Below are 13,478 nucleotides of genomic sequence, written 5' to 3'. Positions count from 1 at the left end.
CATGCCCTTGACCAGAATCGAACCTGGGACCCTTCTGTCTGCAGGCCGACACTCTATCCACTGAGCAACACTGGCCAAGGGGGGGGGGAAATATATATATATATATATATATATATATATATATGTTAAAGTACATGGAAAGATGGGAAGGAAGTTGTGGGACTGGGTGAAAAAGATGAAGGGATTAAGTACAAATTGGTAGTTACAAAATAGTCATGGAGATGTAAAGTACAGTGTAGGGAATATTGCCAACTATATATATAAAACACTAATATGCAAATAGACTGAACGGGGGAACAACTGAACAGCCAGTCGCTATGACATGCGCTGACCACCAGGGGGCACGTGGAACATGGCAGGCATTGGCAGCAGGCAGCAGAGTGCAGAACATGGTGGGAGTTGGCCGTGGTGGGATGGTGGAGCAGGTGAGCCAGGGTGCCAGACCAAGATGGGGCGCTGGTCGCTGTCATTGGGGCAAGCCTTTGGTGGTTACTGAAAATTCTTTGCTCCCACATGCCCCAGTCCCACCCGGCACTCAACACTCAGCGCCCAGCCCCAGCCCCAAACGCTCAGCTGCCAACCCCGATTGCCCCTCGCTTCTCCACCTCCCCCTACTCCTGAGGGGCGATCGGGGCAGCAGCTGCCGCTTGCACCCACTGACAGTGCTGGCCCTGCTCCCACCCATTGCTGGTACCATCCCCAATCACTCTGCATCAGCAGGTGTGAGTGGTCCAGCACCACCAGCATGTGGGAGCAGTGGCAGCGGGAGCAGGGCTTCCAGCAGACAGGGGCCATGGCAGGAGGGGCCAGGCGGGGGTGTGGAGGATGGGCCAAGACCTGCCCCTGCCCAGCACAGCCTCACAGCCCACAGTTCCTTTCAAGGTGCACGAATTTGTGCACTGGGCCCCTAGTATTGTAATAACTATGGAACCAGGTAGGTACTGAAAATATTGGGGGGAACATTTTGTAAAGTATATGACTGTCTAACCATTACGTTGTATATCTGAAACTAATAAAAATAATATCGACTATAAACTGTAATTGAAAAATAAATTTAAAAAAAACTGCAAGGCAAACCCAACAAAAGACTACTTATGTAATTCCTAAATGTATGTTGAATATTTGAATTAATTTCCAGGTGGCTATTTCGTCCATTAACTAAAGAGAATAGCCAGACACCACCGACCAGCATGCACTCCAGCTTTTTGCTTACACATGAACTTTGGATTCTTGCCCACCACCAATCCAAAGGAGCAAAAACGTTTTCCTTAAGGACTGTGAACCTCTCACAGAACTAGCCCTGCTTCATTTTCTCCCATTCTGTCCATCTGTAGCTAATGTAAACGTTTTTTCAAAACAACTTACCCATTTCTTCCCCAAACCACAACAAAGCATCCATCAACTCCAGAATAGAGGGCATGTTTGTTGTTTTCACCCAGCCCTGCTTCTGCTAGTTCGGGTCTGTATGCACCAGGACCTAGTCCTTTCTAGCTAGCATTTTGGCTACATAAACCGTTCCTTCAGAAAAGCTTTCAGCTGTGAAAATGTTTTGTTTAACAGGAGCACCACTGCATTCTCAGTTTTACCCCTAGTACCAGCAGAGGGCAAGACTTATAGGAAGACAAGACCTCAGGGCCTGCCAAAACCCTGGGGGAAGAGCAGAACTACCAGGGGAAAGCACTGGCTTCTATACAGACTTAGCAAAGGAGAGGCACATTTAAAAGACTACAACTTCACCCTAGCTGATTTGGCTCCGTGGATAGAGCATTGGTCTGCAGACTGAAGGGTCCCAGGTTCCATTCAAGTCAAGGGCACATGCCTGGGTTTCGGGCTCTGTCCCCAGTAGGGGGCATGCAGGAGGCAGCCAATCAATGATTCTCTCTCATCATTGATGTTTCTATCTCTCTCCTCTTCCTTCCTCTCTGAAATCAATAAAAATAATATTTAAAAATAAAAAAAGACTACAACTTCAGGATACCTCCTTTTTTTGTAATTTAAGGAAGGTGTGACTAGTTCATATATATATAATTGATTAGAGAGAGGAAGGGAGAGGGAGAGATAGAAACATCCATGATGAGAGAGAATCATTGACCAGCTGCCTCCTGCACATCCCCTACTGGGGATTGAGCCTGTAACCCAGGCATGTGCCCTGATCCTGAATCGAACCGTGACCTCCTGGTCCATAGGTTGACGCTCAACCACTGAGCCACACCAGCCTGGAAAGATACCTCATTCTTTAATCTAACAAATACATTGGACTCTCCCTTTTCCACATTATAGCATTGGCTCCCCCTCCCCCAACCCCACAAGGTATTCAGGTTTACCATGTCTGCATGCCATTCCATCAATGGCTGTATCTTAGTTTACCTGGCGACTTCCTTCATGCTCAGCTATTACAAGGCAGTACCATTCTAGTAACCATGTGGAATATCTTTGACCATGAACATGCATTTCAGAGTGTTTCAGGTAGATGCCTGGGGTGGGGTGGGAGGGCGGGTCTTACTAGGACAAAGCCTATGATTGTTTTCAAGGCACATTGCTTGCATAGTGCTTTAAAACTCACCTGGTCCTGCATTTTTCTTCCTCTATTGTCCTAATAATTTTATAGGGCCAGCCAGTTATAATTTACATTTCCTTTTGTCTTAGATCCATTGTCCTACCTGCTCTTGTGATTTAGGTGTTATGAAATAGAATTCTTCCCTTCACATTGTTCACTTGGATACCCTGAAACTTACATAAAATCAGGTTTAAATATGCCAGTGCATATGAAAATGTATTATTATATTCATTGTGGTGGTGTCCTTTGCAAAAGCTTTAACTCTTTTGATATGGCCTCTGATAATTAATGGCACCACAAAAGAGAAATGAGAAAGTGCAGTGTGTGAATTCAAAGTCTGTAGGTGACAGTGTGCCCCAGGAAAACTCTGAGCTGCAGGATATTCATAAAATATCTCCTTGCTGAGCCGAAACCGGTTTGGCTCAGTGGATAGAGTGTTGGCCTGTGGACTGAAAGGTCCCAGGTTCGATTCCGGTCAAGGGCATGTACCTTGGTTGCGGGCACATCCCCAATAGGGGGTGTGCAGGAGGCAGCTGATCGATGTTTCTCTCTCATCGATGTTTCTGACTCTCTGTCCCTCTCTCTTCCTCTCTGTAAAAAATCAATAAAATATATTTAAAAAATATATCTCCCTGCTGAATGAAGACCACCTTTTCAGTCTGGCATCAAATGGTCTTCATGACCTGGGTCCTTTCTCCCTTTCCAACATCACTATTTGTGACTCCTGCACTATTTTATACTACTTCCTGATCCTCTTGCTACAGGCTATTTCCCTCAACATTCCAAATGTGTCCACTGTTTAAATTTCAGTAATCTTTTTCCATTCTGTTTTCTCTTGAACTTCCTGCCTCATTCTGAACCAGTAGATAAAATGGCAATTTGTTAATTAGATACATAGAAGATAATTCATTGGGTACATGGAAGTTAGGGCGTTAAACATACACAAACAAGGTTTGCTGGTGATAAGAGATAAGAACTCTAGAGCTGTTTGGGCATTTGAGATTAACTACTTCACCTCTTGCACTGAGCATGGAGCAGATCCAGAGAGAGTAAAAGAATTTAATGTAACACAGTGATGTCCTATAAGAGCCTTAAACCAGTATTTCCTGGCTCCTGGGAGAAGCTGCTACTACTGCTGCTATTCCTTTATTTTTTCTTTCACAAGGGAAATGTTTGCAATATGTGTAGCCCTTACTGTGTCTCTTCCACATTTTTTCCATTGATCCTGAACTGAGGTGGGGGGTACATCCTTCTTACTGATTTTATTTTTTATTTAATTGATTGATTGATTCTTCAATTACAGTTTACACTCAACACTATTCTGCACTAGTTTCAGATGTACATCACAGTGGTCACAAATCATGCAGTCTAAACAGTGGTCCCTGAAGTCCTGGGGGGAGGGTAGGGGCTGGGAGAAGGGGGGCAAAGGAGAGATGGAAATTGGAGACATCTGTAAAACTATCAACAATTAAAATATATTTAAAACAATTTTAAAAAAAAGAGTGGTCTCCCCGGCACCCCAAGCACCCGCCTGGCCCCACACACAGCCATTACGCCATACTCTTTATGCTGCTATCCACATCTCTGTGACTATTCTGTAACTACTAAGTTGTACTTCTTAATCCCTTCACCTTTTTCACCCAGTTACCCAATCCCTCCCCTCTGTCAACTATCAGTCTGTTCTCTGTATCTATAAGTGTTTTTCTGTTTGGTTTGTTTGTTTATTTTGTCCACCTCCTTTTGCCAACTCCATCCATCTTCTTCTCATTGCCATGATTTTTCTGAGGATAATTTGGAATTTTCTGGCCTCCTGGAAAATCTTGCAGTCTTCCCATATTGGCTCCTCTAAGATCTCTCCATTTTCATTGCTTCTACTCTTTCCCCCCCTGTTTAACACCTCTGATATTTTATTCACTCTCTTGAATTGTTTAATATGTCCCCCTTCAAATTCATCCTTCACTCTGCCCATCCCTGCCACACGTTTCTTTTTTTTTTCTTCAACCCATCAAGTCCCTATAGTTGCTTAACTTTAGTCCCATGCCCCTATTGGGATCTCTCAAGGGACTCAAGGTTCAACAAGAGCAAGTGCCTGAGGCTGAAAAGGAAAAGGGCTAATTGAAAACAGACTGAATTGTTTATCCAATCAGATAATTTTAGTGACCTCCAGATAGCCATTAGATATCACTTCAGCCTAAAATATAGTCTACAAACTTCATAAGATTACATCTATATATATAAAAGGCTAATATACTAAGTGTCCATCCGAACGGTTGCTATGATGTACACTGACCACCGGGGGCAGATGCTCAATGCAGGAGGTGCTGTGAGGTGCCAGGCCAAGGCGGGTGTGAGTGGGGGCCCAATCGCCCTGACGATTGCTCTATTGCCCTGCTGATCGCCCTGCAGACAGTGACCAGCAGCAGCGGCAGAGGGCCCCCCCCCCCCCTGGCCCCGATCGATCACCCTGCAGGTGGGATGGTGGAGCAGGTGAGGGGGTGGTGCCAGGCCACAGCAGAGTTCCAGGTGGGGCTGTGGGGCTGTGAGGCTGGGGGTGCAAGCTGGGGCCCAATCCCCGCAGGCCACCCTGAGGGACTCCACCTGTGCACAAATTCGTGCACCAGGCCTCTAGTATCAAAATAAAATAGTTGAAGTCAGCTGGCTGGCATGGCTCAGTGGTTGAGCATTGACCTATGAACCAGGAGGTCATGGTTCGCATCCTGGTCAGGGCACATGAGTCTTTGCCACAAATGTGGGTAAAAAGCATTATCTCTCATATTGACCATGTAACCTTTACTTGTTCCGTTTTGGTCAGAAACACAATTGAGATGTAAATATAAAGTGGAGTAAGATGAGAGGCAGCTATTTTATATAAACCAGTGAGTTATTTATTGCTGTGTTGCCTCATTCACGGTTAATTTTTGCAATAAAATAGATAAGATCTCTATTTGCAGCTGTCTGTCCATGTGTATGCATTTATGTTATGTATATGTGATATTTTTCTATCTCCAGCTGGTATTACCAAAGTAACTTATAAAAATTTTGACTCCTATTTAAATTGACTTAGAGATAAATAAGAACTAATATAAATTAAACATTATTAAAACTACCAGAAACATAGGGACAAGTTCAAAGGTTGTTCAAGTTAACATGAAATTTGAAAATATTTGGTAAATAAGATGAGTATAATTCTGTTTGTTCGGTGTCTTCTACGTTATCAGCATTAAATATAATGTCAGCATACATTTTATTCTATCTGGGTTTCCTGGCAAAATAAGTTTAAAAATCGATAATGAAGAAATAAATTGAGATGATGGTTACCTTTGATTGGTTTTACAGGACGTCTGCCTAAAAACAGTTTCCACACTTTGCTTTGCTCACTTGCAACCATAGAGTTACGTAATAGATATTTATTAAGTGCCTGGGTCATTTATAAGTAATATAAGTAACTAAAACATTAATTACTGAACCTAATATTAAGTTTGTATACTTTGCTCATCTTGTTTTTATATGGTATAGAGAAGCTAAATATTGAAAATAAATGACAATTTGTACTTTACATAGAATGCCACCAGATGGCAGTGTAGGAGATCAATCCCATGTCCCCTCACAAAGATCAATAGTTTGCCAACTCTGCTGGAACAAAACCAGCTCTGGAAGAGCACTGGAATACACTTAAGAAAATTCAGCAACACAGTGGAACAACATATATGAGAATAACCACATAAAAAGAAAGGAAAACGGGTTCATTTTGCCTGCATCATTCCATCCCCAAAGCCAGTGTTGCTTATCACTAAAAGCAAGCATGTCAAACTCAAAGACTAACACAGGCTAAATAAACAAGGTTTAAGTTTATGCGGGCCGCAAAAAAAACAAAAGCTTCAATTTTCATAAAAACATAGGTTTATTTTGATAGAGACATGCTGAATACAAAGGGCTGAAATAAATGAGTCATCGTTAACATAAAATAATAGAACATTTTAATAAAAAGTAATATTTTTTCTTGAACATTAACTTACCAGACACTGAATAACTGCACAAATTAATAAACGTAATGCAAATAAACCTATTTTTCTTGTTCTCTGAAAGTGAAATATTTCCTGTTGCGCACACCAAACAAGTCAGTCCAAGACTAATGACGTGGCCATCGGCTGCTAAAATATTCGTTGCTGGTATTAGTGGAGAGAAATGGTGCCCCTGCGCGTAAGGCACATAAGGGAAATGAATGCAACACAATTATAGTCATCAGTCATTAGCGAACGTTGTAGTTCATTATTAAAAACTAGAGGCCTGGTGCACAGATTCATGCACATTGAAAGAAAATTAATTAGAAGGTGGCTGGCGGGATGGGACTGGGCGAGACAGGCTAGACACCCCTGGAAACAACCTCCCGTGGTCCCTCCCTGGCTGGCCGCACCTGGGGAAATGCTGGGGCTCGAAGGGTGTCTGCGGAGTGAGTGGGGTCCCTCCAGCAGGTGGGGTCACTCAGCCTGGCCTGCGGGGATAGGGCCAAAACCGGCTCTTTGACATTCCCCGAGGGGTCCCAGAGTGCAAGAGGGCACTCTGCAAAGTTGCTGCTGCTCAGCAGCTCCTGTGTTGAGCGTCTGCCCCCTGGTGGTCAGTGAGTGTCATAGCTACCAGCCGGTCAGCGGGTTGCTTAGCCTTTTATATAGGGAGATTAGGTATAACATGATATTGTAAAAATTAAGTTATGAAAATTGTATTAAAATGGTACTTACATGCTGTTATATTGGCTGGGCCACAAAAATATTCATTGTGGGCCACATGCAGCCCATGGGCCACGAGTTTGAGATGCTTGACTAAGAGGGAACTTCCCAGCTAGAAATAGTTTCCCTAGTGAGAAAAGGGAGAATGAAGTGAGTGAAAAGCTTCCCCTGCCTTTCGGGGCACTGCAAGTAGAACCATATTTGGTTTTACTACACCCAGAGACTGACAAAGCTGAGATATATAGAGATGGTTAGAAACAAAGAAGAAAATCAGAGGCTACCAGTTTCCGCCATGCATTGAGAATGACCTTCGTTTCCAGTGACCAGCTCTGCAGAAGACCCTTTCAGCTGCTTTCACCACTGAAGAAACCAATGGCCAGCACAGCTGCCACAGGCCTGCCAATCAAGAATACTATAGCCAGCAAAGTTGTTATTCAGAAATGAAGGAGTGATCAAGACTTACCCACACAAACAAAAGCTGTGGTGACTCATCAACACTAGACCTGCCTTATAAGAAATTCTGAAAGGTGTTATTCAAGCTGAAGTAAAAGGGTGTTAACTAATAGCATGAGGACATGAAAATATATAATACATTGGTAAAATAAGTATACAGTCAACTTCTGAATACTGTAATGTGGTGGTATTGTAAAGGTGAAAGGAAAACAGTATTAAAAACATTTATACCGCCCTAGCTGGTTCAGCTCAGTGGATAGAGCATCGGCCTTTGGACAGAAGGGTCCCAGGTTTGATTCTGGTCAAGGGCACATAACTCAGTTGCAGGTTTCTTCCTGGCCCCCGGGCCGCATGCAGGAAACAACCAATCAATGTGTTTCTCTCACATTGGTGTTTTTCTCTCTGTCTTTCCCTCTCTCTTCCACTCTTTCTAAAAATCAATGGAAAAATATCCTCCGGTGAGGATTAAAAAACAATGTTATGACATCTCTATCATAATAATTTGTTAATAGATACACAATATAAATACATATCATAAGACATCTAAGCCTCAGTGTAACCACAAAGCAAAAACCTACAGTACATACAGACAAGATAAAGAAGTAAAACAGAGTATAACTATGAAAAATCATTAATTCTCAAAGGACAACAGCAAGAAAAGAACAAAGGAACCAAAGACAGCTAAAACAATTAATAAGGTGGCAATAGAAAGGCCTTACATATAAATAATTACTTTGAAAATGAATGGATTAAATGCCTCAAACAAAATAGAGTGGTTGAATGGAAAAACAAACCCAAGTTTATTCTATCTACAAGAGACTTAGTTCATCTGCAAGGACTCATATACACTCAAAGTTAAGACATGGAAAAACATTTTTCAAAATAGGGCAGGGGTAGCTATGCTGTCATCAGACAAAATAGACTTTAAGCCAAAACCTATAACAACAAACACAATCATTATATGTGGATAGAAAAATGATTCTATGGAAAGTAACCTCACAGGGTAATCTGACCATAAATTCCTAACTGGGCATGTCATTGTGGCTAGTCAAACCCTAGGCACATAACTCCTTTAGTAAAAGGATTATCTTTGCGTTAAGAATGCCCTGTCCATTGCTTCTGTGCATCTAGGATAATACACCTTTGAAATGACTTTTTCAGACATTTCCTTCTAATGTGTGACCACCCTTTCAGACCCCTCCTTTTAAAGCATGAATAAGCATAATCAAGAGGGCAAATAATCGTACGATCCTATAATCTAGTCCCTGCCTTACTTTCTCCCACCTTCATGCAAACTTCCTTATGTTCCTGCCTTAATTTCAAATGCATTAAAGAAACTACAAACTGTTAATTCTTTGAAGCATTCTTCTCAGTCTGTTGAGATTTTGTTTTGAGGTATATCCTCTGTTTGACTCAAATAAACTCATAAATTTTCTACAAGTTTGGACATTTCTCTTTTTAAAATATTTTTGTTGATTTCAGAGAGGAAGGGAGAGGCAGAGGCAGAGGGAGAGGGAGATAGAAACATCCATGATGGGAGAGAATCATTGATCGGCTGCCTCCTGCACGCCCCCTACTAGGGATCGAGCCCACAACCCGGGCATATGCCCTCGACTGGAGTCAAACCCAGGACCCTTCAGCCTGCAGGGCTGGACATTTCTTTTTCTTTCCTTTTTTTTTTTTTTTTTAGACATTTCTTATGCTGACATTTCCTTGGCATAGTACAGCAGGATTCTGAAGAAGCCACCCAGAACATCCCATGGACCTGGTGCTACGTACCAGCAGGAGACTACTGTGTTCCCCTGACTCCCCACTTTGCATCAAGTGAACTTGGGTGAGACTTTCCCTGGAATCCCAAACCGACCTGCTTTAGATAGAGGTTCCTGGCTTTGTTGGAGCTCTTCCTATGAAGCTGTTCAGAATTTTTGCTTTGTAAAATGGGCTCAAAAGAAAAATTAAATTTAACATGGGAAACTGTGCCTCTGAGGTCAGTGAGCCGCACACCAGTCAGTCTCCTTTTAGTACTCCAGCCAGTTTTATCTACAATAAATATGGAACCTCAACTTGCAAGTATCTACAGAAATGGGGAGATTTAACTAAAAGTGATAGCTGCTTGGGATGGCTGGAATGGATCTTTTGATACCTCTAAATTAAACTTTCTGCATGCTCAGTTAGAAAAAGCAGGCTCTAAAATGAATGGAACACTTACCTTGATTGGAAAATAGAAGCTTCTAAAATAAACACAGATAAACTTTCTTCTCCTCAGGGAATTAATGAGACACTTTTAGAGACTGTCTGAACTAAAGAAGGCGTCCAAAATTGCTCAATGTCGGACACACCACTTCCTTTCTCCGGCTGCCCCCCTACTTCATGTGTTCCCTTTTCAAGACTTGCCCTCCCTTTTGCTTTCGCCTCTTCTCTACACCTCCTATACCCCCCGATCTCAATTGACTTAGGGAAAACTAAGAGTATAAAGCTAGTCCAAAAATAGCCTAGAAGAACCAGAAATTATGGCAGCTCCCTTTAGAGAATAGCCAGTCTCAAGATGAGGGGAACTGGCAATAACTTACTGTCATTGGACTAAAGCAGAATTAAGAAATCTAACTAAAGATGTTCCGGATTCTTTCCATGACCCTGTTGGTTTCATAAGTGAATTTGATTTAATTGCTAGACTACATGATCATGGCTGTTCTGACATGTTCCAACTAATATACCTACTGGTTTCTGAAAGCAAAACAGCAGAATGGCTAGGTAAAGGCCGATAGAAAATTTCTATAGAGGATATTATTTGTTTGTTTGTTTGTTTATTTATTTATTTATTTATTTATTTATTTATTTATTTATTTATTGTTAATCCTCACCCAAGGATATTTTCCCATTGATTTTTAGAGGCAGTGGAAGGAAGGGGGAGAGACAGAGAGAGAAACATCGATTGGTTGCCTCCCGCACGTAACCCGACCCATGCTAGGGATTGAGCCTGCAACCCAGGTATGTGCCCTCAAACCCAGGACCATTCAGTCCAAGGGCTGACACTCTATCCACTCAGTCAAACAAGCTAGGGCTAGAGAGTATTTTTAAACAAGAGAAACAGACTGGGAAAATGCAGGGAAATAATCCTCCCTGAGATTTCCTTTCCCCTTCCCCCCCAAAAAATAGACCGGACAAAATCTAGCAATGTAGATGAAAACCTGATGAAACCAAATATGCTTTCTTTGAACGTTTTGAAAATCTTTCAAACTGTATTCAGAATTCTCTCCAGAGAGTTTTAAGACTAATTAAAATGATCCAAAGCTCAATTCAACATTACTGGAAAGACTAGATGAGGAGTTTGTAGTTCTGATTAAACAACATGAATTAAATTGGCCAACCACACATGCTGATAAACTAGCAACTCTGACTGGACAATTATTTAAAGCTATTCAAAAAGAAGAAAAGGATAAAGCTACTAAAATTATGAATTTACAGCTCCGGCAACTAAGCAATCATGTGAGACCTCCCTGAAGGCCTTTTCAACCAGGGGAAAGCAGGGACTGCTTTTACTCTGGAAAGCCCAGCCTGTGTGGCTCAGTTGGTTGGGCATCATCTCGTGCACCACGGGTGTTGCTGGTTCGATTCCTGGTCAGGGTGCATGCAGCTGATTAATGTTTCCCTCTCTCCCTCTCCCTTCCACTCTCTCTAAAAATCAATAAAAAAAATATTATTTTTAAAGGGTTGTAAAAAGATGAAATGGAATTTAGTAAATGAAAGGAAACAGGAGCAAGCATAGGATTGCTCTGAGGACTGCAAGAGGGCATTTCCCCTTCTTTTTACCAATACTTAAGGGGAAATGAAAATCAGCATAAGAGGGAAAACTAAGAAGGCCTTTGTGGATACTTTGTCTTTACCTAATATTCACCAATGTCCTTTAAGTCTTGATGCACTAGCTGCAATTAAGCTCATTATACAAGATTACTTATACAAGATTACTCCATCCCCAGCAGGCGGCATGCAGGAGGCAGCCAATCAATGTTAATGTTTCTCTCTCATCAATGTTTCTATCCCTCTCCCTCTCCCGTCCTCTCTCTCTCAATTAACAAAAAACATAGAAAAAAAGGGGGGGAGCTTATGATTCCATGTATGAGCTCCTGCAATTCTCCTATTCTTCCATTAAAGAAACTTAATAGTAAAGGATGAAGATTTGTACAGGAACTCAGAGCTATAAATAAAATAGTTATTCCCAGACATTCTGTAGTTCCGTACCCTATTATCAGCCATTCCTGAGGACTTCCAGTTATTTTTCAGTAATACATTTACGTAGTGCCCTTTTTCAGCATTTCTGTAGAAAAAGACAGTTAATACCTCTTTTCCTTCACCTGGAAAGATCACCAATTTACTTGGACTTAATGCCCAAGTAAATCCATACAGAGTTCCACCTATTCCTTTCAAATACTAAAGGCTGATTTAAATGATGTTGATTTTCCCAGAGGTTCCAATTTATTCCAATATGTGTATGATTTACTTTTATGCTTTAGCACATTAATAGACTTCCCAAAGGACACAATTTACCCATTACAACAGCTAGCCATAAAAGGACATAAGGTCTCAAAGGACATACTTCAATTCTGTTTGCCCCAAGTAAAATACTTTAGTCATCTTATATCTAAAGATAGGCTGCTAATTAACCATGAAATACTCAGAGGAATCCTATCCTTTCCTCTTCCAAGAACAAGAAGCAGCTTGGAAGTTTTGTGGGGTTGACTGGATACTCTTGCAACTGGGTTCCAAATTTTTCATTAATGGCTCAACCTCTATATGGCTTATTAAAATCCGATCAACCTGATTTAATCCAATGGAATTCTGAAGTGAAACAAGCCATAGAATCTCTACAGGAAGAATTATTTAAAGCTTTTGCTTTTAGACACCCTAATCATAAATTTCCTTTCTTTCTTTTCATACATGAAAATAAATGAAATGCTTTAGGAGTCCTAAGTCAGAAATATAGACCTATGGGATATTAAAGCCAATAATTAGACTCAGTAGCAAAGGCTTTCCCTCCCTGTATGAGAGCCATCTCCACTACAGCCATGTTTTGCAAACAAACAGGAGATATTTATGGGTTCTCCTTTAACCATTTATGTTCCTCATTCTGTTGAATCTTTGCTAAGCTCTTAGGATACTCAGCATTACTCAGTCAGCCAACTGGTTTCTTGTGAAGTACCCTTGCTTTCTGCACATAAAATTACTGTAGCTTGATGTAACAGTCTTTTTTAAAATATATATATTTTTTTTATTGATTTTTTACAGAGAGGAAGGAAGAGGGATAGAGAGTTAGAAACATCCATGAGAAAGACATCAATCAGCTGGCTCCTGCACACTTCCTACTGGGGATGTGCCCACAACCAAGGTACATGCCCTTGACCGGAATCAAACCTGGGACCTTTCAGTCCGCAGGCCAATGCTCTATCCACTGAGCCAAACCAGTTAGGGCTGATGTAACAGTCTTAACCCAGCAACTTTACTACCTTTATTAAAGGGTGAAGACAATCATGATTGCATTGTACTTACTGAACACTTTATTTAGTCCTCACCCAAGGATATGTTTTATTGATGAGAGAGAGAGACAGAGAGAGAGAGAAATACTGATGTGAGAAACATCAATCAGTTGCCTTTCATATGCCCTCTGACCAGGGATCAAACCCACAACCTAGATATGTGGCCTGACCGGGGATTGAACCCATAACCGTTTTGGTGTATGCGACAATGCT

This window comes from Eptesicus fuscus, chromosome 1, assembly GCF_027574615.1.
Source record: "Eptesicus fuscus isolate TK198812 chromosome 1, DD_ASM_mEF_20220401, whole genome shotgun sequence".
In the NCBI taxonomy this organism is placed as follows: domain Eukaryota; kingdom Metazoa; phylum Chordata; class Mammalia; order Chiroptera; family Vespertilionidae; genus Eptesicus; species Eptesicus fuscus.
The sequence above is the reverse complement of the archived record's forward strand: the minus strand, read 5'-3'. Positions refer to the sequence as shown.